General features: G+C 36.1%; 1 long non-coding RNA gene across 1 annotated transcript in view; it reads right to left on the bottom strand.

Moving 5' to 3' along the window:
• Positions 1-25,665, bottom strand: part of LOC311431379 — a 401,329-nt gene extending 375,664 nt beyond the window's left edge. Inside the window, exon 1 of the long non-coding RNA XR_014689382.1 lies at positions 25,423-25,665. This is a non-coding gene — a long non-coding RNA (uncharacterized lncRNA). The remainder of the gene's footprint in view (positions 1-25,422) is intronic.
• Between the last annotated feature and the right edge of the window lie 615 nt (positions 25,666-26,280).

The following is a 26,280-nucleotide window of genomic DNA, read 5'->3' as shown; positions in this document are numbered from 1 at the left end:
CCCTGTGATTTGTGCCGTAAAGCTAATACTGGCAATAAAGAACCCATGCCTATCTGTTAATCAGGTTGAAGATGGCAGCTGTTTCACATCAAGAGGATTTTAAGACAGAAGCAGAATAAAATATAAGACCATCAGAGAAATACATTGTATTCTATAGTCAGAGGCTAAAATTAACTATGATGACTTAAATAATTCCAAAGGAAAATGTTGTGTACACCAAACAGATAACGGGGAATATTTTGTTTTAGTGATGAAGCATTGATACAGTCAGCTTCAGGAGTTACTGAATACCTTGAAATCCTTTCTAATTCCTTTATTTTTCAAAGTTTCTAACATGTTGGAGAAATTTACAGTCTGTTCCTTTGTTGTGATAGGTTTTAAAATGGCATTAATTACTATAGATTATTTTTTTTTCTTAGCTATGCAAGGATAAAGCTTATTAGATATTTTCTTCCTATCATTCAGAGAAGTGTGTTTTGTTTTGTTTTTGTTTTTAATTATAGCAGAAGATTTCTATTACTTATTCCAAATGTTACTTCATTTTATGTCACGTACTGACCTGATACTGTACCAGATAAAAGAGAGACAGTAAGAGAAAAGACACTTCTATCTTTTAGCTTAAGTGAAAAAGAAGTCTGACAGAACTCTGAAGTAAAATGCAGGATTTCACTGGGGGAAATCCTTGTCTCTTTTTACTCAGTGAGATTTTTTTCATTTGACTTTATCATAATGTTATACTTGCCGCACTGTGCATAAGGAAGACCTGTGTTTTGCTTCAGATTTGAGTAACTCCAACAAAGCTTTCTTATATTGGTTTTATCAAATTAGTAAGACACCTTTAGACATGGTATTTTGTCTTCTGTGCTCAACATTCAAAGACTGACATTTTATTAATATATTAGTTAATATTATTTGACTTTAGGAAATAAATAAATAAATAAAGCATTTAACTGGGTTTAACTGGTAAATACTTAATGTAGCCAACACACCTTTTCCTTCCCCTCCCAAAACTACCTCTCTGATTTTTCTGTATGTAGGGAATTTTATTTTATAAATGATAAATTACAGAACCATATCATAACAATGTTTTTTGTGTCTCCACCTGAATCATCTGGTCAATGTCTTTTGAGACTCACGTTGTCCTTTAAAAGGCCTAAGACAATGTCTTTTTAAATAAACAACCCCACAATATTTTATCTTTTTGCTTCCACAAATTCCACACAGACAAAGACTAAGGCAGGGTAAGATTATAACATTATTGACAGCTTTTCTGAATGTAAAAATATTAGCAATTCTCAGCCTTGCAGTATCAGATACAGCAAGCTTTGACTGGAACCTTTATATAGATACCAGTGGGAAGGACAGGACCTTACCCCTCAGTGTGACCCACAGCATTCTTTTAGTCATGAATGTCTCAAGATACAAACTTTAAATTCATGTTGGTTTTAGATTTTTTTAAAGAGGGCTTTTATGACTCTGAGTTTTGTAGAGTTGGATAAAGGCACCTAGTTTTGCAGATGCAGGGAATTGAATAAATAGTCCCAATAAAAATAAAAACCACTTGTTAAGAACTTCCTGAAATATTTCCTTGTTACCATGCTTGACACATATTTGCATTTGCTTAGTCATATAAGCAAAAATTATGGTGATAAATATTTACACCGCTCTGTATCTTTGTACATTTACCATGTATTTAACAAAATTGACAAAAAAAAAAAAAAAAATAAAAAAAAAATACCAAGAGCATCATATATTCCTTCTCTGCACAGTAAAAAAGAAACAAACAAATAAATAAATAAATAAAGATCAATATATTTTATGAACATTCTAGGTTGTATCTTACAGGTTGCTGAATAGAATAATAGATTATATTTATTGTTGAAACACACTCTGGTTAAACACGGGACATGGTGGCAATATGTAACTTTTTGATAGTATCACAATCGTATTGTATATTTTATTGTGGTTATTTATTTATTTGAATGAAATATGCTTCATTATGTTTTGTATCATCTTGTTCACCTTAGCAAAGCTAGCTACAACTGTTACTGTAGTTGAATACATGGGCAATTATTTTCAAACAGCTGGAAACTTTTTAAGGTTAGTTTTTCTTCTCTGTGAGGTATTAGTAGGTAGCTCTTCTTTAATGATGGATTGTATGACCCTACCTTGAGACTACCTACAATTTCAATCTCCTTTTGCTTATACTTAACAGTGAAAAGGTCTGTAACTTGAACCACACAACTATCAGGTTCTACACAGGAATCTCACTATTTGGCGAATTATTTGCCTTTGTTGCATTCATTTTTGTTTATAAAATACTAATTACCTCTTTTATTGTTTGAAGAGATTAAAAGTTAATAGGAGAAACTAAATAAACAGAATGCCATTCTGCACAAACTATATAAGCTGGTAATTAATTTCTGGCCTCCTCTGAGCTAATTAACTCATATAAAGAAATGAAGTTAATGAACCATAATTCTAGTCATACAAGTGTAGATACAAGCAGTTTGACTTAATGAATTAATAAGATATTTTCTTTCTTAGAGGTTTTAAATTGTGTTCCTAGTCTGTAGGCCTTCTTAATGTTTCTTTCTGGCTAAAATATTTAATAAATGGTGAACCTGGAGATGGGACTTAAATTTTACTGTCATGTGGGATACCAAAATTTTAGAGAAAATAGAGAATCCTAGCTTGGTTGGATGACGAATCTTTGAAATATAACAGAGACGTTTTATGGCTAGTGGAGGTGATACAGTAAATGTCTTAGTCTGAAAAGTGATAGCAGTTAAAAATAAACAAACAAACTAACAAACAAAAGCAACTATGCTCAACTATGTTTTATCTGGGCTAAAAAAAAAAAAAATAAAAAAGATGCAATTAATATTTATAAAGATATCCCTTTAGCTGAATGGAATGATCTATTGTTAGTTTAGACCACTGACAACCTCATTTCTATCAGTAATTCATCTAGAATTTGCACTGCTGTTTGATCACAGTGTAATCAAAACTTGATTCAGAAGTATAATTCTTAGTTAATCCTGAGAAAAAGATTGTTTATCTCAAGCTCCCTGCTTTCTTCTTGAAATAAGTCTTATTTTGCCTATTTTGCCATAGCCCAAAAGCAATATTAGTTTTTTATTGGAATACATTGATACCAAATCCAATGAACCTTGCGCTAAAGAAAATAATTTCTCCAATGGAGGAGTCCTTGGAAAACACTGCTTCTGTGGCTCTGATTTGCAAGCCATGCTGTATATAAACTTTTTCTGTGATGTCATTAATATTCACACAAACAGGGTTGGTTGTTACGTATTTATGAGATATAAGATAAACAGACTGCCATAGAGTATGCTTTTCTGACGGATTGTTTCTTACTAGTTTTTCTTAACTTAAAATACCAAGCAAAAAGTCTGCATAATACTCAATATCACACTGCCCTGTATACATATATTCCTTGCTTTTGTTTCCTTCTAGATTAAAATTTCTCTTATCCTATTATTTTAAACATGTCATTTACCTAAGTCTCAGCAGTCTCTGTTTCAAACCTTTGACCTTGAGTTGTGACCAGGTTATCAATTTTGTTTTCCTTGGGCATAAGAGCACAGCAGACACAGGTTTAGAAATTTATTTCATCTTGATTTAGTAACTTTCATTTACCCATCTCCATTATTTACTTAGATGCTAAGAGTACATCCTTTCTGGGTTATTTGTTTCTAATTGATGAGGTGGACATACATAAACATGCCACAGTCACTGAAAGTAGACAACAGTGTCTAGGTGGTGGTACACAAAATGACTTTTTATTTTTATTTTTATTTTTATTTTTATTTTTATTTATTTTTATTTTTATTTTTATTTTTATTTTTATTTTTATTTTGTATTAAAAAAATCACCTCTGTAACCATGACAGCATTTGTTATTAAAAATGTTATTAACAAATAACAATGACAATTGATTTGATTGAATGGTTACAGCATGTAATCAAATCAAATTGTTTATTATTATTATTTTTAAAGTTTTTCCTAAATGGTTGATCAATATATATAAACCATGTAGGAAAATGAGGAATGATAATGCATGATTCAGCTAAAGAAGACACTGGAGCACCATTCATTCCTTTGGTGTCTCCCTTTTTCTCTTCCTTCCTTCCTTCCTTCCTTCCTTCCTTCCTTCCTTCCTTCCTTCCTTCCTTCCTTCCTTCCTTCCTTCCTTCCTTCCTTCCTTCCTTCCTTCCTTCCTTCCTTCCTTCCTTCCTTCCTTCCTTCCTTCCTTCTCTTCTGAGTTATACCATAATGGTTGCAATGTGTTAGTGGACATGGTTACGCTCTGAGATTAAACTACAAATTTCAGATGACTAGTCCCATTTTTAAATGACAGCTTTTAAACTTTTATATCTATTCTAGCTAATATGGTCTTCCTTTAGAAAAGGATGTTTTAAATGTATATTAATGAACACTATGAAAAATCATCTTGTTAATGCATAAAAGTAAATCCTAGACTACTTGAGAGAAACTGTTTAAACAAAGCAAAATTAAGCTTCATGTTCCTGTCCACACTATGTATTAACATATGGGTGTTCCATAACAAAATATTTTTTTTTCCTGGTTTGTTTATAGACTTGTTAAAGATTAAACTCTTTTTTTTTTTTTTTTTTTTTTTTTTTTTTTATGGCTGTGCAAGTTAATAATCTTGAATTAGCTTTTTTTGTTTGGTTGGTTTTCCTGTGCACAATCAGATAATCTATGAGCAAGGGTATCTAACTACATTTATTTTTATGTAATTTTAATTATCTAATATCTTTCAATGTTCTTAGCTTGTCCTTGGGTGGTAAAAGGAATTATTTCATCTTTGATGTTCTGTGCTATGCTTCCTGTAGAGTAGAACATAGAGCATGGAATTGTTTGGGTTGGAAGGAACCTTAAAGATCACCTAATTCCAAGCCACATGCCATTCACAGGGACACCTTCCAATAAACCAGGTTGCTCAAAGCTCCATCCAACCTGGACTTAAAAGTCTATAGTCTCTATTACTGCTAGATAGATGAAATGCAAGTATTTGGATACTTTGTTTTTGTTAAAAAATGTAGTAAAATACCACCAACAAAAGGCATTCTTAAAAGGTGATACTTGGTGACTCAGTTTACAGAAGAGTGTCCTATTACCATGTGGTGCTGCTCTAGCCATGCTCCAATTTAATAGTCTGTTTCATATATCTGTCTGTACACTTGATCTACACTTACGCACTTGAGCATTCGATTCCAAATCATACCACAATGAGCCCACTTGGAATAGGTGCTATGCAACACATCTAGGATCTCTTTGAATTAGATATTTTTAAGTAGAAAGTTTTCCATAACATGAAGAATATTTTTAAAACTTGTGATCACCACTTTCCTTTATTAACAGCTGGCCATTAGTGAGGATGGGGAAAGCGTATGCTTTATGGCCATGATGAAGATCAAGTTGACAAAAGCAGATACTTAAGCAGATACCTAGGCTTTTTCCACTACAGTTCATGTAACACTAGAGATGTATGTGTTAGCATTCTAAAAATGAAACAATGGTTATGACCATTATTAGGAGGCCATAGTTTTAGCAAAACAAACTGCTAAACATATTAATGCTGAGATATAAATCACAGAGTCCTTCCACATTTTCATTATCTTCCTCTGAGGATTTACTGTGATATAAATGAGATTCTATAGGAAAGCCACCCATATACAGCAATTTATAATATGATGTCAAGTATATAAGGATTAACACTGAAATCATTATATATTTTATCACAGTTGTAATCAATTATAGTTATGTAACTGATTTTTTCTCAAGCCATTTTTAATACACTGTGGTTTCTGTATTAATACTTCTGTGGTTGTTGAAAGGAATAGCAAACAGTTTCTTAAATTAGAGAAAGAAAAACATTGAATTCTTAAGCAGATAAAAAAGGCTTAAATACATCATGATTAAACCATATGTCTTCTACGATCATCTCTTAAGTACTATAAGTCTTTACAGATGTACTGACCTCTTGGATTCCACAGCACAAATGAATCCCATTGCAACTGTGATATATTAATATTTGTCAAAGTCCTCCAAATTGAAAAGATTTTCTTTTCCTAGTACATGGGATTGCTTAGTTGAAAATTAAAGTTCTTGTACAAATAGAGCTGACGTTTTGTTACCTTCTATTCTGGGGAAGTTTGTCCCTCCTTCTGTCAGACAACATTTGTTGTGAGATATTTATTATTAATATTTATTATTTTTAATGGTGTGATAAAAATGCTAGAGTATTCATAATTGTTGAAAAAAAATGTTCATTTCATTGCAAATGCATGCACATCTGCATAAATGTAGGTAAGATTACCTAAGTGTCCTGGATGTCAGCTCACCTGCATATGTAGTTTCTCTGACATAGCCAAAAATAAGGGTATAACATATGACTATTACTTCTATGCTTTCTACTTTATTATTCTGTTTTAATGTTCTAATTCAGGCACCTAAAGATTTAATGGTATTTGGAGATTATTATTTTTTTTCCAGCACATGACATTTAATATTGTTTTACCTTTGTAATTTGGCCATTTATGGTGCTGTCTTAGATTTGAGAGTTAAAAGAATAGGGATAGAAACCATGTCTGTCATTAAGATTCTTATAGGCTCTCTGCAATACAAGGACATCTAACCTTCACACAGTAGAAAACAGGTATCTCTGGAACATAAACAGTATAGATTGTTTTTGGAAAACTAAACTTTACAGTTAAGAAAACAACCAAGTCATTCATCCAGTCCACCATAAAACAGACTAATTCAAATAAGCTAACTCAGACTGAGATAAAGACATGAGTCTTTAACTCATGTGGCATCTAACTAAAATGAAATAGGTAAGCCTGAAGCTTCTAAAATAATTGAGTTAATGCAAACAGTAAACAGAGTTTATATTGAAGCATTTTCTGAAAATCACATATGAAAGTAGATTTTAAAAACAGCACTATTACTTCAGTTTCACTACCTGAATATTTGGTTTTCAAGTCATCCTTCAAATGTTTATATTGAATTAACAGACGCCTTTATTTTTAGTAGCAAAATTAAATACGGAAGACTTATGACTTCTATCTTTAAAAGTTTTTTACACTTCATTTCAGATTTGTTCATTTCTTTTGAACTGAACAGTTAGATTTTTGTACGTTTTTTTTTTTTTTTTTTTTTTTTTTCTTTCAGAACACCATTAAATTTTGTTGAATTCATCATAAACTTTCAGTATTACACAACATGAGACCTAAGTTAAGGAAATACAAAAGTGGATTACTGTCTATATGAATAAGTGTCTGTCCTAAATATACAATGACCAAATGCTGGAAAATTTAATTCCCAAGAGAAAATAAAAATTGATCAGAAGATTATGGATTATATGATGGTCTGTGTGTAGTATGCACAACTTGTAAGTCTGCAGGGACATGTAATGCAGTTTGTGAGTTAAAGTTGTGAACTAATAATTCTGCATGTAGTGGGGTTAGTGTGATGATTGAAGAAGAGGATACCATTTTGTGTTAATTTAATGGAAGAATTTTACAATCTGATAAACAGAAATGGCTTTTATAAAATGATGAGAATAGCAGAACATGCAAAATGGCCAAATTCCATCTCTAGAAGGAGATGGTGCAGTGGTGGTGATTCCTTTAAGCAGGCAGGTGATAATAAAGAGGCACAATAATACACTACAAAATAGCATATATATAATACAAATATCAGGAAACTGAATACATGTCAGCAATGTTATGTATTAAATTATGCAAAATTTTTCACTATTCAAGTGAAGCTATTATACATTAAGATTGAGCTTACAGCAATGCCAATCATCCCAATGTTTACTTCTCCTCTTTGTTAAAAATAAAAGCATGCTTTTCAGTTTAAACTTGTGTGGTTCTTGTTCCCAACTACTGGATTTCTCAGAAAGAGGAAAAATGAGCTTTTCTGGCTTTCTCTGAAATATTCTGCTGTTACCTCAGCAGAAAATCTTTGTCAAGTTACATCAAAATAGAACAGAGGGGATGAAATACACAGAGAAAGAATATCTCTCTGTGTCTCTGTCTCTGAAAACTCACCATCAAAAGTATGCATAGAAGAATGCCAGTGCATTTCTGTGAACGAATACATTATCTGTCAGACAAGTAACATGAAAATGAACACTGAAGCAAACTTTCACTTTCCACTTGGTCTCCCAAGCTTGAGTGAATCAAAATAATAATGACAATGAGAAGCAACTTTGCTTCTCACAGAACAGAGACCGTTTGTGTTCAATGGCCTTGAAAGCTGAGATGTAAAAGTAGGTATGGACCAGTTACAAGAGCTAATCATAGTGGAACATTGAATGAGTAGTACAGACTGTGTGTTCTCAATGGTACATCAAGACCAGATAATTTTGACCAGAAAAAAATAATAATAATAAAAAAACAGTACACTATGAAACAGGATCATCTATATAGCTGATCCCATAAGATAGATCCCATAAGATAAATGATTTCTGTGCAGACAACCAGGATCCTCTATCAAGAGCTTTGCCTTTTTATGTGGTGTGGAGCCATTTCTCTGGATTTGTAATTTGCATACCAGGGAGCTGACTGAATACAGGCAGTTAATTCCTAAATGAGTTTAATACTTTGTGAGATAAATAGCTTCATTTATATACCTATTGGCATTCATTACAGCTGTTAGAAGACATGGGAAAGTCATGGTAAACTACTCATGATCATACCTGTGCTGCATGTTGCTAGTGTGGAATAAAGCTAGTGTGCATAAACCTAGTGTGGAAAAGATACAAAACTGCATGTTGAATAACTAGGAGGAAAAATGTCTATATATAACCCTTGATTAATATGCAGAGTGGGCAGTTCCAATAAATATGTGGGATGTTCCTTCAGAAAAGGTGATCAAACATGATGAAGAAAAAGAAGCAACTAAACTTGAGGAAGCCATACAGAAATCCCTGCTCCCCCCCCCCCCCCAAAAAAAAAAAAAAGGCATATGCTGTGTGCCGCTTTTTCCAAGATCAACCAAGTTTTTTACATTATTAACATATATTATTCCTTTTAGGTACAGATGTGTTTTAGTAAAACTACTTACTGGTAGTATTTTCCTTTCTCAACATATTGATCATGGTCAGGGATGCAACAATTTAGAGTTAAGGACTCTGTTATAACACAAAGAACACTAGCAGTTTAGATATCCAGATCTCTATATATTCTTAGAAATAGATTGTGAAGTATGTAAAAGAAATACATTCTGCTGTACTCAACCATATATGTTTATTGACATATTCATGAGTACTAAGTAGTAAAGGAGTCTCCAGAAACAGCAATTGAAAACACTTTCCTGATGGCACCACTGGGGCAATTAATTACTCATTTTCAAATAGAGAAATATGCTAGTGTAGCTAAATGAAAACAAGAAAGAACACAACACTTTAAATAAACAGGTTCTGATTTAAAGCACAAATTCATGTGCATATTTCATTTTTGTCAGCTAATATTCAGTTTCCAGTGGTCAAAATTGGCATGTTATTGACAGAAGTAGAAAACAAGGTGTTCACTAATATATACAGAGTTTCCTACATAGTTCTGTTTGTGTGTGTCTGTGTAATTTTCAAATATGAAAAACTTACATGTTGGTCATGAAAAGCATTTTGAATTTGGAAAGATGCAAGTACTTGAGACATGTTGTTTTGACTTCATGTTAATGCATACATGTGGTGATGTGTATTTCGGTACAGAGATTAATATCAATACATTGAGTAATCAAAAGAAAGGTGAAAAAGCATGTACACAACATTCTGATAGCTCAGATATCATTATGTGGTGATAAAAGAAAAGTGAAATTGTAAATATTTTACCCATACAAGAGAGATAGTATGAAAATATTTAGGTTTAAAAACTAAGAATAACTAAAAATTCAGGAAATTGCAGTATATAGTATCCTGCAAAACTCAGTTCCATTCAGTTCCATTTACATCTGATTGTCTCTGTAAAAAGAGTATGTTATATTAACAGCCACAGAGGTTACTACAGAGGTTATTACCAAAATCATTAATAATGATTATGCTTACATAACCTGTGACTGCAAAAATAATAGTAATGATATGAGTAACAGTGAAAGGAAAGTCTCCTGCAACATTCCCCCCATAGCTCTACAATCTGTGATTAATTTACATTGGATGTCATCTTTTGTTCATACAGAAAATTCAACTATTCACAGTATCTTCCAATATAGCATAGAAAAGAAGATAAACAGCCATCAGGAAGTAAAACGGTAAAAAAAAATACACTTTTGGTTATATTTTGAAACATATATCATTGATTCCAAATAACAATATGGGGTGTCTCACATTTTCTAATGTTTTTTATGCTTTTTGTGGTATGTCCTATATAAGTAGTCTCCATCTTGTCTTTCTGTCCCTCTCTGTTGCATATACAACAATCCTCTCAAATACATCTTATTTCAATATTACTCTGTTTAGACCAATATGATCTACCCTCCCAAAGAAGTTGGCTTACTCTCTTAATGTTAAACTAAAATAATCATGCACCTAAGCTTCCATAGTTACCACAGTAGCACAGTAGTTATTTTTTTTTAATGAAATTTGTTTTATTTTTTATATTTGAAATATTTTAAATCATATATGACTTGGGTTTTAATTATCCAGAAATTTCTAAGAAATTTGACATTCTACTGTTCTTTAAAGATCAGGAACTATGACTTTTTGAAACTTCTGACTCAAATTACATATGGAAAAATCAAGACTATTTAGCCTTGTTTCATACAGCTATTTTGGCATTAGGAAAATAAGTCATTTAGTATGCACTGCATTATTGTACTATTGTGCTGGCACCAATTTGTTTGTTTACTGATTTAAGCTAATTTAGCCAGTTTATAACATGTCAGAATTTTTCCAGAGGTTATAGAATACATGGGTTTTGGAGGCTTGCACAACCACTGATAATTAGAACATTAGCCCTTGGGTTGTTTCCTTTCTGTTTTTCCAAAAGGAATAAAAAACCACCTGGATGTATTAAAACACCTGGGTAATTTATATGGAGCACACACATCTTACACATACACTTTCTTCTCCAAAACAGTAGAGCTTCTGTTTCCATGCTGGCAAGGAAATGATTGATATAACTTGTGACTGATGAAGTAAAACCACTAGGTATTAATAATTTTGCAGCAATCTTGTGTCTGCTGTTAACAAATTCCTACATGTATTCTTCATTTACACTATACAGAGATAGAAAATTACATCTTAAACTGATTTTACTGGTACTCCTGTTAACATAAGCTACAATACTACATCTAAATCTACCTATTTTATATTTGCTATTCTGTTATTTTTTACAGAAAACTTCTATTCAGGTAAATTAATAATATTTATGAAAGTTATATATATAAAAAAAAAAAACCACCTCTGAAGAGTTTCACAATTTTTAAAATGACTTATAGAATTTTTAGTTTTTTGATATAAGACCCTTCTTCAACATACTTCTGAAGGAAATTCAGCCAACAATCAAAATTGTCTTAATTATCACAGTTAGCTTTTTGAGAAAGGAATAGCTTGGTAATTCACTGGAATTTTAAGTGACTGATTTATTGGAAAACAAAAAGAAGAGGAGAAATCAATATTAGTTTGGCAATCACTTGCAAGAAACCCAACAGTTTTTTAATTGCTGACATATCAAGATGGGAAAAATACAGTCATTTCTGCTAGTAAATAACAGAAAAATGTGAAATTTTCTTTTGTTTGGTTTAAAAGTCATAGTCTGTTCACAATACTCACATTAAATGGGAGGATTGCCTACAGACATAAAATGAGTGGGACTGTACCACTACTGTTAATGGTGTCTTTTTTTTTTTTTTTTTTAAAGACAATTTCTATATGTATTAAAAAAACAGCACTAAATGGAAAAAGTCAAATGTTTCAAACCATCTACAAAAAACTGGGCTCAGGAGAAGACAAAATTACTTATTACTCACCTTTCCTTTTATCATAACGACTCAGAGCAAAAATGCTACTTTATTATTATTATTATTATTATTATTATTATTATTATTATTATTATTATTATTATTATTTTTTGGGGGGGAACTTTTTATCTTTCTTAGAAATGAAAAAAGAAAATTTCAATAACTATATGTAGAAATTTCAGGGAAAATATTTTAATAAATATTTTAATATTTATTTTTTAAATAAATATCCTTAAGTGCTTTAATTAATGTCTAAGAATTGACTAAAATAGCAATTGTTTAATTATTATCCTACACGGGATCACATGACACACAAATGCTGAGAATATGTAAGTACATGCATGTAGGAATGGGATCTTGGAAATTTGGATTATGTAGCTATGCTACTATAGGCACCTTTCTGTGTTTATATAAAGAAAGATTTTACAGTCTTTACTTGTGCAAAACCGCAGTTTACCAATAATTTTACTGGAAGGTATGTGTATATAAATTACATAACATGCCTAGAAACAATTGAGAAAATTCTCTCATCAGACTATACACATTGAAAAAAAAAAAAAAAAAGTAATAAAACATAAACATACTTATTCCAAAAATAGATAATATTTGCCTGAGCAGTACCACAAAGGGAACGGCTATGGCTCTATATCAGGTTTTCCATAGACGAGGCCCAACTTAGGCCTTACACTTCAGTTCCAGCTGAAGGGCTGTGAATGTAGGCTGGCCTGTCCAAATGTCCTGCAAAATTCAGCGTCTTGAACACTGAGGAGAGCAGACCAGTGGTTTCTTCATTATTATTCATTATTATATTTTTTGTATGTTTATATATTATATTAATCATGTATTATTATTATTTTTGTTGTTATGTACATATTTTAGCACCATTTAAAATGTCTCAGCAAAATTTCCTCATCCTTTGACAAACCCAGAGGACTCCTCCTGACACCCACTGTAGTCCCTTGTACCCTCCTCAAGGAGGCTGCCATTTCATGACATGGCAGCCGTTATCACACAGATATTGACCGAGCTCTGGCTGCCCCTTGTCTACCTCAAAGGATCTTACCATTCTCATGGCTGCTTTTAAATCACAGACTCAGATGCTTAAGCTGACTCAGGGAGAGGATGTAGTCTGGCATCTACCTGGAATCACTTCTGCCAGGGGAAGAAGGGAGGAGGGATGGAAGGCAGGAGGAGAAGGTCAACAGCATGCACTGCTGGAGAGCAAAGGGTTGCAGGCAGCTGAGGTTGCTCATCATCGCCCCTGACATGGCCCACAACTCCATATCAAAGCAGATAACAAGAACTGCAGTGTAAAACTGCCTGACTTTTATTTCTGTCTTTCCTAGCTATTGGCTCTTTCACTAATAATCGGGATTTATTACTGGGCCCATCTGCTGCCTCTCTAAGGTCAAAAGGTAAACCACAGCCATTGCTGGTGTCACCATCAAGGTAGCTAGTAGCAAATGGACCCTGACAAGTGTACTTTTAAAAGAATATTGTGGCAAGAGCACTCTGAGCATGAAAGTCAAGCTGATAAAGAAAATAAAGTCCAAAATACTAAAAAGATGTCAGCTTTTAACCCATTAATCCAAGTGATGGAGTCCAGCTGTCAGTCTTATATCTGAGAAGCAGTCAGAAAGAAGAATGAGCTCTTATGCCTAGTGAAATGTAATCAGGTCAATCTCTGTGCAAGAAAATTCCTAGCACATCACATTTTACTGTATTCGTATCATAGTCTCCTCAAATGCACCACAAAGTAGGAATGGAAATTGGAGGAAGCCCTTGCCACAATGTTTGCCATTTCTTCTTGACATAGTGATGTTTCATGAGGATTCATCACTCTGATTTTTCTCAGGTTTTAGTTTTCACTCACCAATACCTGGCTCTGAGTCATTTATTTCTGTAGCTAAAGCCACATTTTCTGAGCACAAGGGATAATCTCTGTCCCTTGTAAAAGCAGCCGTCCTGATTTCTGATGCTGCACTAATAAGGATCACAGTTTCCTTTCTGCATTACTCCGTGGTTTTATTCAGGGTGATGTAAAGGGACCACAGCTAAGGTTAAACTCTCCAGATAATTTTGTTGGTATATTTTATCAGTTTCTGGGCAGGAAACTCCTTTTCGACTACATTTCCAGCTGAGAATAGAAAGTGAAAAGGGCAGAAAGCCTGATGTGAGATAGAGCGGACCCTTTTCCAGTGGAGATGGAGGATTTACCTCACAGTTTGAGAACAAATTAGAAACTGACAATGTGTCAACAAAGAATTACTTGCTTTGTCTCAGCTAATGTTTCAGAGAGGTTATCTATATCCATGCAGCAACATCACAAACAAGCAGCAGGTTGCTGACAACTGATGTAAATAGCTACAATTCCTCTACTCTCAGGGTCATACATTACTAGTGTCATTTTCTTCTTTCCATATCAAGCAGTTGGTGGAGATAGTGATTTGTAGCACATATATACAAATGAATTCCCAGTCAACAAAGATGCAAAGCAGATTTTCATGTATTTTTTTTTCCTGATTTCAGGTGCTGCTCCATCAGCAAGTACTTACAGTCTCCAAAGATTCCAGCAATTTATTTTTACCTTCTGAGGGCAAGCTAGGGAGGGAAAATGTAAGACATGGGTAGATAGAAGCTTGTTTAGATTAAACCTTTAGATCTTTTGCTTTTCTACCAAGTATATAAGGCCATAGCAGAATCAAATCTTAAATTCCTTTCCAGGCAGAAACAAGAAAGTATTTCATGTTGAAATTTCTTGGCATTGAATCTGCATGTGATTAGCAGCAAGTCTTTCTTATTAACCTCTCTTTAATATTTAAGGTAATGATGACTGAAATTGTAATTAAGACTCTTGTGTGGATTTTGCACACTCTCCTTTAATATTTAGGCTCTTTTGAGCATTTTCTGCTAATGTTACTGATAAAAATCCAGGACTGATTGGTTAAACAGATTCACCTTGATACAAAACTCTCCTTCTGTGCTTTCCTAACATTCCAATCCTCATACCCATACATAAAACATAGAATCATAGAATATTCCGAGTTGGAAGGGACCCATAAGGATCATAAAGTTGAACTCCTGGCACCGCACAGGTCTACCCAAAAGTTTAGACCACATGACTAAGTGCACAGTCCAATTGCTTCTTAAATTCAGACAGGCTTGGTGCAGTGACCACGTCCCTGGGGAGCCTGTTCCAGTGTGAGACCATCCTCTCGGTGAAGAACCTCTTCCTGATGTCCAGCTTAAACTTCCCCTGCCTCAGCATAATACCGTTCCCGCGGGTCCTATCAGTGGAGATTATGGAGAATAGGTTACCTGCCTCTCTACTCTCACTCAAGAGGAAGTTGTGGACTGTGATGAGTATATAAATACATGTAAGTATATTCCATGTCAGACTCTGCCAGTTTTAAAGACAAATCAGCCACACACACCTCCAGAACTGATGCTCTGAAGTGAGATGTTTTCAAAGTGAAAGCGTGGAGACGTAGTTCAGACTATACACCAAAATGTGAAGCTGAGGATCTTGTGATCAGAAGGACATGCAGAAACACAGGTTTAAAGGCTTCCCTCGATATGTACTACTTGTCACACCAGGGTAGCTGAACCAGCAACACTTGTCCTGCCCCTCCTGCAGTCCAATACAGTTCTGCACAACCTATTTCTCCTTCTCACCATACACTTGGCTCCTCAAAGTGGTGCTTGTTTTTTTAAGGTTGCATTGCCTTAGTGCAGCTATTTGGAAAGGGAGCTGAGTAGAAGTTGTTAGCAAGTCAATTCCATTTCTCTGCATTTCTATACATCTTTCAGTCAGTTTTTATCTGTTCAGCCCTAAATCATAGAATCATAGAATTATAGAATCATAGAATGGTTTGGGTTGTAGGGGACCTTAAAGATAACCTTATTCCAACCTTGCCATGGGCAGGAACATTTTCCTATAAATCAGGTTGCTCCAAGTTGGATTGGCTCAAACTCCAATCCAACCCGACCTTCCAGAGATGGGGTATCCACAACCTCTCTGGGCAATCTGTTTCAATGCCTCACCGCCCTCACTCTGAGAAAATAATTTCTTCCTAATATCTATTCTAAACCTACCCTTTTTAGTTTAAAACTATTACTCCTTGTCCTATCACTACACTCCCTGACAAAGAGTCCTTCTCCTGCTTTCCTGTAGGCTCCCTTTAGGTACTGACTCTGAGACTGCTATGAGGTCTCCCTGGAGTCTTCTCTTCTCCAGGGTGAACAATCCCAGCTCTCTCAACCTGTCTTAATAGGACAGGTGTTCCATCCCCTTGACCATCTTCATGGCCCTCCTCCTCTGAACTCATTCTAGAACTTCCATGTCCTTCTTGTGCTGGACAAGGGCTGAATGCAATACTCCAAGTGAGGTCTCACAAGAGCAGAAGAGGAGAATCATCTCCCTCAACTTGCTGGCCATGCTCGTTTTGATGCAGCCTGGGATATGGTTGGCTTTCTAGGCTGCAAGTGCACATTGCTAGCTCATTTTGAGTTGCTCATCTAGCAACACTCCCAGGTCCTTTTCCTCAGGGCTGCTCTCAATCCATTCACCACCCAGACTATATTTATGCTTGTGATTGCCCCAAACCAAATGTAGTACTTAGTACTTGGCCTTGTTGAACTTAATGAGGTTTGCACAGGCCCACCTCTGTGGTGGTTTTACTCAGCTGGGAAGTTGAGCTCCAACACAACAGCTCTCTCATTCCCCCTCATCAAAGGGAAAAGGGAGCAAATAACGTGAAGAGGGCTCAAAGGTTGAGATAAGGACAGGGAGATCACTCAACAATTATCATCACAGGCAAAACAGACTCAGCACAGGGAGATTAGAGAAATTTATTACCTGTTACTAACAAGCTAGAGCAGTGAGAAACAACAACAAAAACTAAAAGCACCTTCCCCCTATCTGGCCTCTTCTACTTCCTCCACCTGAGTGGTGCAGGGGAATAAGGAATGGGGGCTGCGGTTAGTCTCCAACACTTCGTCTCCACAGCTCCTTCATGGTCACTCTCTTTCCCTCCAAAGTGGGGTCCCTGACATGAGATATATTCTTTTCTGAACTGATCCTGTGTGGGTTTCCCACAGGCAGCAGCTCTTCAAGAACTGCTCCTACATGGGTCGCTGTACCACAGGGTCCATCTGTCAGGAGCAAACTGCTCCAGCACGGGTCCCCCACGGGCGGCAGGTCCCCCCAGACTCCCTGCTCCTGAGTGGGCTCCTGTCCACGGGCTGCAGCTCCGGCCCGGGGCCTGCTCCTGCAGGGGCTCTCCATGGGCTGCAGCCTCCTCCAGGCCACATCCACCTGCTCCACCAGGGGCTCCTCCACGGGCTGCAGTGTGGAGATCTGCTCCATGTGGGACACATAGGCTGAAGGGGGACAGCCTGCTCCACCAGGGGCCTCTCCACAGGCCACAGGGAAACTTCTGTTCTGTACCTGGAACACCACGTCCCCTTCCTTCTTCACTGACCTTGGTGTCTGCAAAGCTGTTTGTCACTCCTTTCTCTCCCAGCTGCTGTTGTGCAGAAGTTTTTTCTCCTTTCTTAAATATACTGTCACAGAGGTGCAAACATCGCTTATTGGACTCTGGGCAGTGGCAGGCCCTTGGATCTGGCTGAAACTGGCCCTTATCTAACATGGGTCAGCTTCTGGATTCTTCTCACAGAGGCCGCGCCTGCAGCCTTCCTGTACCAAAACCCTGCCACATATGCCCAATAAAACATCAAGCCTGTCAAGGTCCCTCTGGATACCTACTATGCATCTCTCCCCTCCAGCATGTCAACCGCACCACACGAGTAGCATCATCAGAAAACTTGCTGAGGTGCACTTGGCCCCACCATCCATGTCACAGACAAAGATGTTAAATGCTGCCAGTCCCAATACTGACCTTTGAAGAACACCACTCATCACTGATCTCCCCTTGGACATTCATCCATTGACCTCAACTCTTTGAGTGCAACCATCCCATCAATTCCCTACCCACCAAGTGGTCCATCCATCAAATCCATGTCTTTCATTTTTAGAGACAAGGATATCATGGAGGACAACGCCAAATCACAAAAGCTATCTACATCTGACATGGTTCGTGTATGAATGCACATGTTGAATATGTTAAATACAGTGGGTCAGCTGCTGGATGCTGAAGCAGTATCATCTAGGAGTATTTCTAAAGCACTCAGTTTAAATTTCTGTGTAGTCCCAATGTGTGAATCTTTTTTCATATAATAAATGCATAAATTACTGAAAATGAAACAGTCCCATGAAAAATGAGACTTTTAAATGTGGGAATTAAATTCAGTCATTAAAGTGTGAAAGGTTAAGAGGTGTGCTTTCAGTATCAATTTCAGCACAGACTGACCTCTGGAGCTGTCCAAGCACCTGGGTTGTTTTTCAGCATTTTTGATTCTCTAGAATAAAATGGTCTGCAAACAAGGCTTAAGAACAAATAAACTGAATGAAAAACTAGTCAGAGTGGTCATCAGTCATGGAGGTTACATCTGTCTCTCTCTGTGTAATGAATGGATATAGCAGGAGCAGACACAGGGCAAATTTACCCCCAAACCTACCTGTACTCAGAGCAAAAGTAACTGCCTTTAGAGATGATAGGGTATTTCAGTCTCTGTTTGTTCCTTGCCTCAGCTGAGGTTGAAACTCTGCCAGCTGCCAGTAACTCCAGTCGTGTTTTTCTGATATGGAAACCTGTTCACCAAAGATCATAATGGGACTATCAGGATTTAATATAAGTCCTTTGCAGCTATCAGATAATAATGACCTTTAGTCTGTATTGACCTCACAGGCCAGACCAAAGCCAGGAAGAGAGAGAGAATTCTGATGGCTGAGTTATTTCAATAATACAGAAACAGAGGTGTGACAGATCTGAAAAGGAATCCTATAAACCTTTACCTCTTTGTGGTCATTAAGGGAAAAGCCATTCACTTGTTTTAAAATAGAGGGGAAAAATAAAATCACAAAAAAAATACTGTGAAATAGATGAACACATGTGCCTTGGGAGGAACAAAATTTAGACTTAGAAACATCATTGTACTTCTCACAATTACATTTGTTCACCTGCTTCTTAAGTGTACACTTGTGGCTTGTTAGCAAAATAGAATTGTTTGCTATACAGAGACTTCTAGGTGCAAAGTTAGAGCTAGTCTTGTATTTTTGTCCTCCTGTTATACTGTGTGGCAGGTTTTTGATTTTTTTTTTTTTTTGTTGTTGTTCCAGTTTTTATGTGTCTTCTTTGTGTTCTTTGCAATTATGGAATTAGAATCTCCTAAGCCTATTTTGTCCTTCAAATCAACATGGCAGAAATATCAATGCAGGTAATGAGGCACAGGTGTGCCTTGTAGGCACTCCATAAAGAATTCTTTACTGGGGAATCAGCCCAAAGTTACTCAGTGCATTTCTGTAATTGTGCTACATTAGGCAAATTCACTATATTAAATACTCCACATGCTCACATTTCTTCTAGAGTGGGGTGACACTAGGTTGCACAATTGGGCTGTAATAAATAACAGGTAAGAAATAACAATTAGTTCAAGAAGACTTGCTAAACAGAACTTTTCTGCTTTTTGAACTACCTTGTTTAAACTTGATTCTTTATTTCTGCATCTTACTTTAAAGTAGGAAAAAAAATATGTGATTAGTCTTTCCACTATTGTCATTCAGGTCAATGAACAGTTGGTGTCATTTCTCTATTCATTTGTCCTTCCTTCTTGTCATCCCTTCTTCTTATTGTAATCTTATTAATGCTTGAGAGAGACTGTTCTAGATCCAGACAGTCATTTTTCAAATAATCCCTTTGTGTATTATATCCTTGATCTGTAATTTTTTGGATCAAATAGTCTGATTTTTTCTCTATGTTTTTCTAACTTTATCCAAGGCAGTGTGAGACACAGGCACCATTTGATCAAATCCCCATCAGACATTACTGAATGTTACTGAATTTCCTAAAATATTTGGTAATTGTTTTACTTTCTCTGTTTTATTTTTTCACTTTAAACCTATTCATTTTTCTAACTGAATAATTGTTTTGATCCCTCAATTTTTAACTTTTTACTACCCTATGCTTAGATGTTTTAAATGTTTGACCCTCTCTACTCTGCACGGGTGTTGCCTCACCTTGAATACTGTGTGCAGTCTTGGGTGCCAAAGCGTAAGAAAGATATAAAACTGTTAGAGAGTGTCCAAAGTCAGGCAACAGAGGGTCTAGATGGGAAGGCATATGAGGAGTGGCTGAACACTTGGATTGTTCAGCCTGGAGAAGAGGACACTGAGGGGAGATCTTATCACGATCTACAGTTTCCTCACGAGCAGGAGTGAAGAGGCAGGTGCTGATCTCTGCTCTCTCGTGACCGGTGATAGGACCCAAAGGAACTGCTTGAAGCTGTGACGGGGAGGTGCAGGCTGGATATCATGAAAAGGTTTTTCATTGAGAGGGGCACTGTAACAGGCTCCCCACATAATTTGTTAAGGCACCAAGCCTGCCAGAGTTCAAGAAGCGTTTGGACAATGATTTCAGACACATGGTCTGTGGCTTTTTTTTTTTTTTTTTGGGGGGGGTGAACCAGGAGTTGGACTCAGTGATCCTTGTCTCTTCCAACTCAGATATTCTATGATTCAATAGTTTCTAGATATTTACAGGGGGATTATTAGTTTTTCCTCTTATCACCTGGTTCATACAATTTAAGCATCATGTGACTCTTTCATTTTTATTTCCATTATAAATAGAAGGTCTTCATGGACTTAACTCTACCTGTCAAAGTGCAAAAATGTTGTCATTCAAACTGAAGATTACTGTCCAGGATGTTGGTTAAAAAAAAATAAATTGTAATATGTATCAAAGCTCTTCAAGATCAACGATCCACTTCTCACAGTTCATTTCTTAGAAGACTAGTAGTTTTCAGTGCCTGTCATATGAAATTGACAATTCAATTGTAATGACTTTCTTTTTCCCAGAGACTGCAGGTCCAGTTGAATCATTTCTAGAAAATGACTGATTTACACCAGATTCCAAAATGTTTAATTAAGACTGTAGCATTGCTCCAAAATAATACAGTTACTTGAAGACCTTGGGCAGCAGAATTGTAATGTAACAAAATATTTTAAGTATAGGTGGAATGCAATGACTTGTAAAACTTGCTAAGAAGCATTTTACCCCCTATGCGTTTCAATTCAGTCAGCTTCTCTTGTAGTAGACAGTGTAAGAAATACTCTCTTTTTGTTTGAAATCACTGACTCCCTATTTTCTCATCACAGACATCTTCCCACTTCTTTCTTCCACTTCTGTGAGTTTGGTTAGCTAATTGCAATGCTTTTGAAAGCAACACCTTTGAGGAAAACATATAACTGCTGATTATACTATTTATTTCCTTTTTAATGTGTCAATAAAAAGTTAATTACATTTCATTTGTTTTTAGAGTTATAATTGACTTGGAGGAAAAAAATTGCCTGCTGGAGCCAAAATTCAGAGATTAAAGCAAAAAGAAAATCATTAAAGTTACAATTTTCTTTAAGATAGAAGACTTTACTATTAAAAAAATCAATTATCATATTATTTGAAATAATTATTTTGAAACCAAAATGACCATAACTTCTTCTAATAGATGTTATTCCAATAAATGATCAGGTACTAGAGCAATAAGCATTATATCCATGTCAGGATAGTTATATTATAATGAATGACAGGAATGCATTTTAAAACCCTTTGTTATTGCCTCTAAATCTAAAGTCAGTTGAAATAATATTATATCTTCTGCCATTTCTCAACTTTTTTTTTTTTTTTTTGTTCTCATTATTTTTATTAAAATACTGTGAGGGGGAAAAAAAAAGTCTAATCACATGAAGAAGCCCAACAACTTTCCAAGGCCAACATATGCTGATTTTAAGGGTTACCCTTACTAGCCTGCTTACAGCTGGTGATAAGATCATTTATTGGAAAATACATCAATTGTAAAATTTGCCTTAATTGGTGTCAATTGCAAAGTCATGTTGACTGTGGCTGGTATTTACTGGGCAGCCTACTTTTTTTCATTGTGTAACTTTTATCACTTGTATTAAGTTCAGGTGAGCCAAGTCTTATTGACCTGGGTGTAAGCATGGGTAAGAACAGATCCTGAGAGCATTGTTTACAGTGTCATATAAGGTTATTGACAGTTTTTCTCTTTGTCTTGTTTATAGCCTTTTTTTTTTTTTTCCCAATAGGTCTTATTTTTTTAATTATTATTATTTTTTCACCATCTTAATGACAACATATAGCTGTTCCTGTGCTACTGTGAACTACTATGTGTATGTTTTTAACAGTCTTACATTACTTGACTCCCTGTATAGTGAAGTGATGTCTAAAACACTTGTGCCTGCTACAGTGATGAAGTCTTGTGATGCCATTCATTGTGGTATGCAAGTATATCCTGCTCACACTTGGAAAAGTTTGTGATTTCACATCTTGAAATTAGGTTGCCTGCAGCCAGTTTTGTGCATTTTATTGCAGTATCTGGTGCCAGCTATTGAAGTCTGACCGTTTTCCCAGACAAAAAGGACTCTGCCTGTGAATACTGACTCTTGGAGAACAACATGTAATCATTTGGGTTGAGTAATCTGTATGCCTACTGAATATTTCATGGTTTTATGTGTATGTCTGTCTGTCCAGCATTGGTTTTAGAAACTACAAAAACATGAGTAAGTGAGCTTGAAAGTGAGAATTATATTCTCTGAATGGAATCAATGAAGGAAGTTTGGAGCAAAAAAAATAATAATAATTCTTATGGGGGTGTCAATAAATCATCTGATGACAACAAATCCATAGCTGGAGAAAAAAAAAAAACAAAAAAAAAAAAACTGGCAGAGTTGAAAACAAGGGTCTCTAATACTGATCCTTCCTTTTCAGTTGTACAGAACATAATTTCACAGCAATTATTGCCTCAGATGATTTTACTAACTGCAGGCCTTAGATGCTGATTTGTTTCAGGGTATGATTTACAAGAAGTCAAACAGAAGTGGAGAAAAATGCTGTGTGATGGAAAGGAGATATTGTTTCTCCCATTGTAAGCTTTGCAGCAGATGAAGTCAACAGAGAAAGACTGCTATAGATTTCAGAAGAATTTCAAGGGTGTTACTGACCTACTCTGAGGTTAACTCAAAGGAACCTACAGGTTAGTAAATCCACCTCTTTTTGATAGGTACAGTATTTTATATTTACATAGCTGTTATACTTCACTTTATTAAAGTGAGCCATAAAGCTGAGGCTAAGTTTACAACAAAGGGATGAAGATGTTTTAAAGCAGTAACTTTTTTTGTTTGTTGTTCACATGTTAAGTGCACTCTGTGGACTAGAGTGACGAGGGTCCCATTTCCAACACAGCATGGAGTGGGTGATCTCGTCAACTGTAAAATGAAGCCATAAGAGCACAGCATGAAAATGTATTAGCAACAGTTAGATAAGGGAGACCTCAGCAAGGCGTACACACTTTAAATTGGTGAAATAATGCTTGTACAAATTGTTTTTGGTACATTAAGTACCTTTCACAGCCAAAATTAAAAAAGAAAAAAAAAAAAAAAAGAAGTAGGCAAAAATAAATAAATAAACAGAGACAGAGAATTGCACATACAAAAGCAGAATTGTTTTTTCCTTTCACAAAGTAATTTTATGCAGAATTTTTTTTATTGAAATTGTTTCCCAAGTTGACAGATCTTGTGTACAATGATAAATGACAAAGTAGTATGCAGCTGTCAGCCTGTGCTCAGGGAAATTGCACAAACCTCTCTAATAATAATAATAAATATGCGTTTCTCCAAACAGAAGGTATTTTAAGCTAGTAAGCACAGTGGTGTAGTAAAGTAGTATTAAGCATCAGTGAGGTGAAGCTGAGAAAAGATTTATATATTTGTACTAATCTAGCAGCTCTTTACTGGCTATGACATACTGACAAGGAAACAAGGGTTATGAAAAATGATCTGACACTGTGCTTCTAAATCTATGAATTTCAAAGTGCGGCATAGTCTGTGGCTTGCCAGGAATGAACGCCTAAGTTATTTCGAAGACTGTTGCAGAAAATCTAGGTCTATGATAACAAACTGCAAAAGCATTAATACCATATAAAAAGTTGGTTAAGTAAAGTGAAACAAATTGCAGTAGCAGGTCTTTCTGGAAATCATAGAATTTTAAACTGAAGATGTATGGTACTCAGTCAAATTAAAACATATTTTAAAAACAGCTCTCTGCTGTGGAAGTGGTCATTTAAAATTGACTAAAAAATACTGAAGAGCATGTAGTACCCATCATGTGCCAGATACAAAAATATGTGGAACACATAAGTTAAGAGGACTTGCAGACAATAACTATGTCTGACTTAAGAAAGTATTGTCCATATGTTTTCGAGCAGCCTCAAATACCTGAACCTCAATTCAGCACTTCATTAAATAAACCACTGTATATATGTATCCATGTATATATATATACACACAATTATGTATGTATATATAAACTGTTGTTATATAAGTTGGTGAATACCTGCTGACAGTCTTTATTGTGCAATATTATTTATTACATTTAGAATACAACTTCTTATGGTTTTAATATTTTTTTCTAATGACAAGTTTGGAGAGAATTGAATACCTGAAAATGCTATTGACTTTCATTGTACTTTGACTTTTGTAGGAATTCAAAATATTTCTTGGTGTTAGGTTACTTATCTGCAGATCTTTTATGAGATGTTAAACTCAGCTAAGACATTCTTAAAGTTCAACAGAGTAGGAAATAAAAACATATATCATTTGAAACTACTACTACAGCTTTCAAAGAGTCAGGGTCAGAAAGAGACTGTGGAGAATTAATTTAACTGCAAAATTTAATCAATGTTTACTGCAGACTGTAACTTCCTTTTATTTCACCAAGTTTTAAAAAGTAAATTAATTTTCAGTATTTTTTTTTCTGACATTATATCTTGTTAGCTAACAAAACAGTGCAAATATGTTCATCTACTACACAGGTTGTTGATCAAAATGGATTAAATTTTATTTTTTTAATTGGGAAATAAATGTTTCAGAACCTTACAAAGAAAATTGTTTACACCAATGACAGTCTCGTGTTTTCTACCATTTATATTTATTTTTGGTCTTTTAAAGAAACTGGTGATGTAATGATTCTTATTGTCTCAGAGAGGATGGCTATCTTGGCAGTAAAGTCATAGAATTACAGTATCATCATCTCTGTAGAGTGCAATGACCAGCAACTGTAGCCTTGACCTCAGTGCCAGGAAAGCTCATGGAGCAGATCCTCCTGAGAGTCATCATGCAGCACTTGCAGGGGAAACAGGCGATCAGGCCCAGTCAGCATGGCTTTATGAAAGGCAGGTCATGCCTGACGAACCTGATCTCCTTCTATGACAGAGTGACGCGCTGGGTGGATGAGGGAAAGGCTGTGGATGTGGTTTACCTTGACTTCAGCAAGGCTTTTGACACCGTCTCCCACAGCATTCTCCTCAAGAAACTGGCTTCTCTTGGCTTGGACTGGCGCACACTTCGTTGGGTTAGAAACTGGCTGGATAGCCGGGCCCAAAGAGTCGTGGTGAATGGAGTCAAGTCCAGTTGGAGGCCAGTCACTAGTGGCGTCCCCCAGGGCTCGGTGCTGGGGCCGGTCCTCTTTAATATCTTCATGGATGATCTGGACGAGGGCATCGAGTGCACCCTCAGTAAGTTCGCAGATGACACCAAGTTAGGTGCGTGTGTCGATCTGCTTGAGGGTAGGAAAGCTCTGCAGGAGGATCTGGATAGGCTGCACCAATGGGCTGAGGTCAACTGCATGAAGTTCAACAAGGCCAAGTGCCGGGTCCTGCACCTGGGGCGCAATAACCCCAAGCAGAGCTACAGGCTGGGAGAGGAATGGTTGGAGAGCTGCCAGGCAGAGAAGGACCTGGGAGTGATGGTGGATAGTCGGCTGAATATGAGCCAGCAATGTGCTCAGGTGGCCAAGAAGGCCAACGGCATCCTGGCTTGTATCAGGAATGGTGTGACCAGCAGGGCTAGGGAGGTGATCGTCCCCCTGTACTCAGCTCTGGTGAGGCCGCACCTCGAGTACTGTGTTCAGTTTTGGGCCCCTCGCTACAAGAAGGACATGGAGGTGCTTGAGCGGGTGCAGAGAAGGGCGACAAAGCTGGTGAGGGGCCTGGAGAACAAGTCCTACGAGGAGCGGCTGAGGGAGCTGGGCTTGTTCAGCCTGGAGAAGAGGAGGCTCAGGGGCGACCTTATCGCTCT

Source organism: Aythya ferina, assembly GCF_964211825.1.
Source record: "Aythya ferina genome assembly, chromosome: 2".
In the NCBI taxonomy this organism is placed as follows: domain Eukaryota; kingdom Metazoa; phylum Chordata; class Aves; order Anseriformes; family Anatidae; genus Aythya; species Aythya ferina.
The sequence above is the reverse complement of the archived record's forward strand: the minus strand, read 5'-3'. Positions and strand labels throughout refer to the sequence as shown.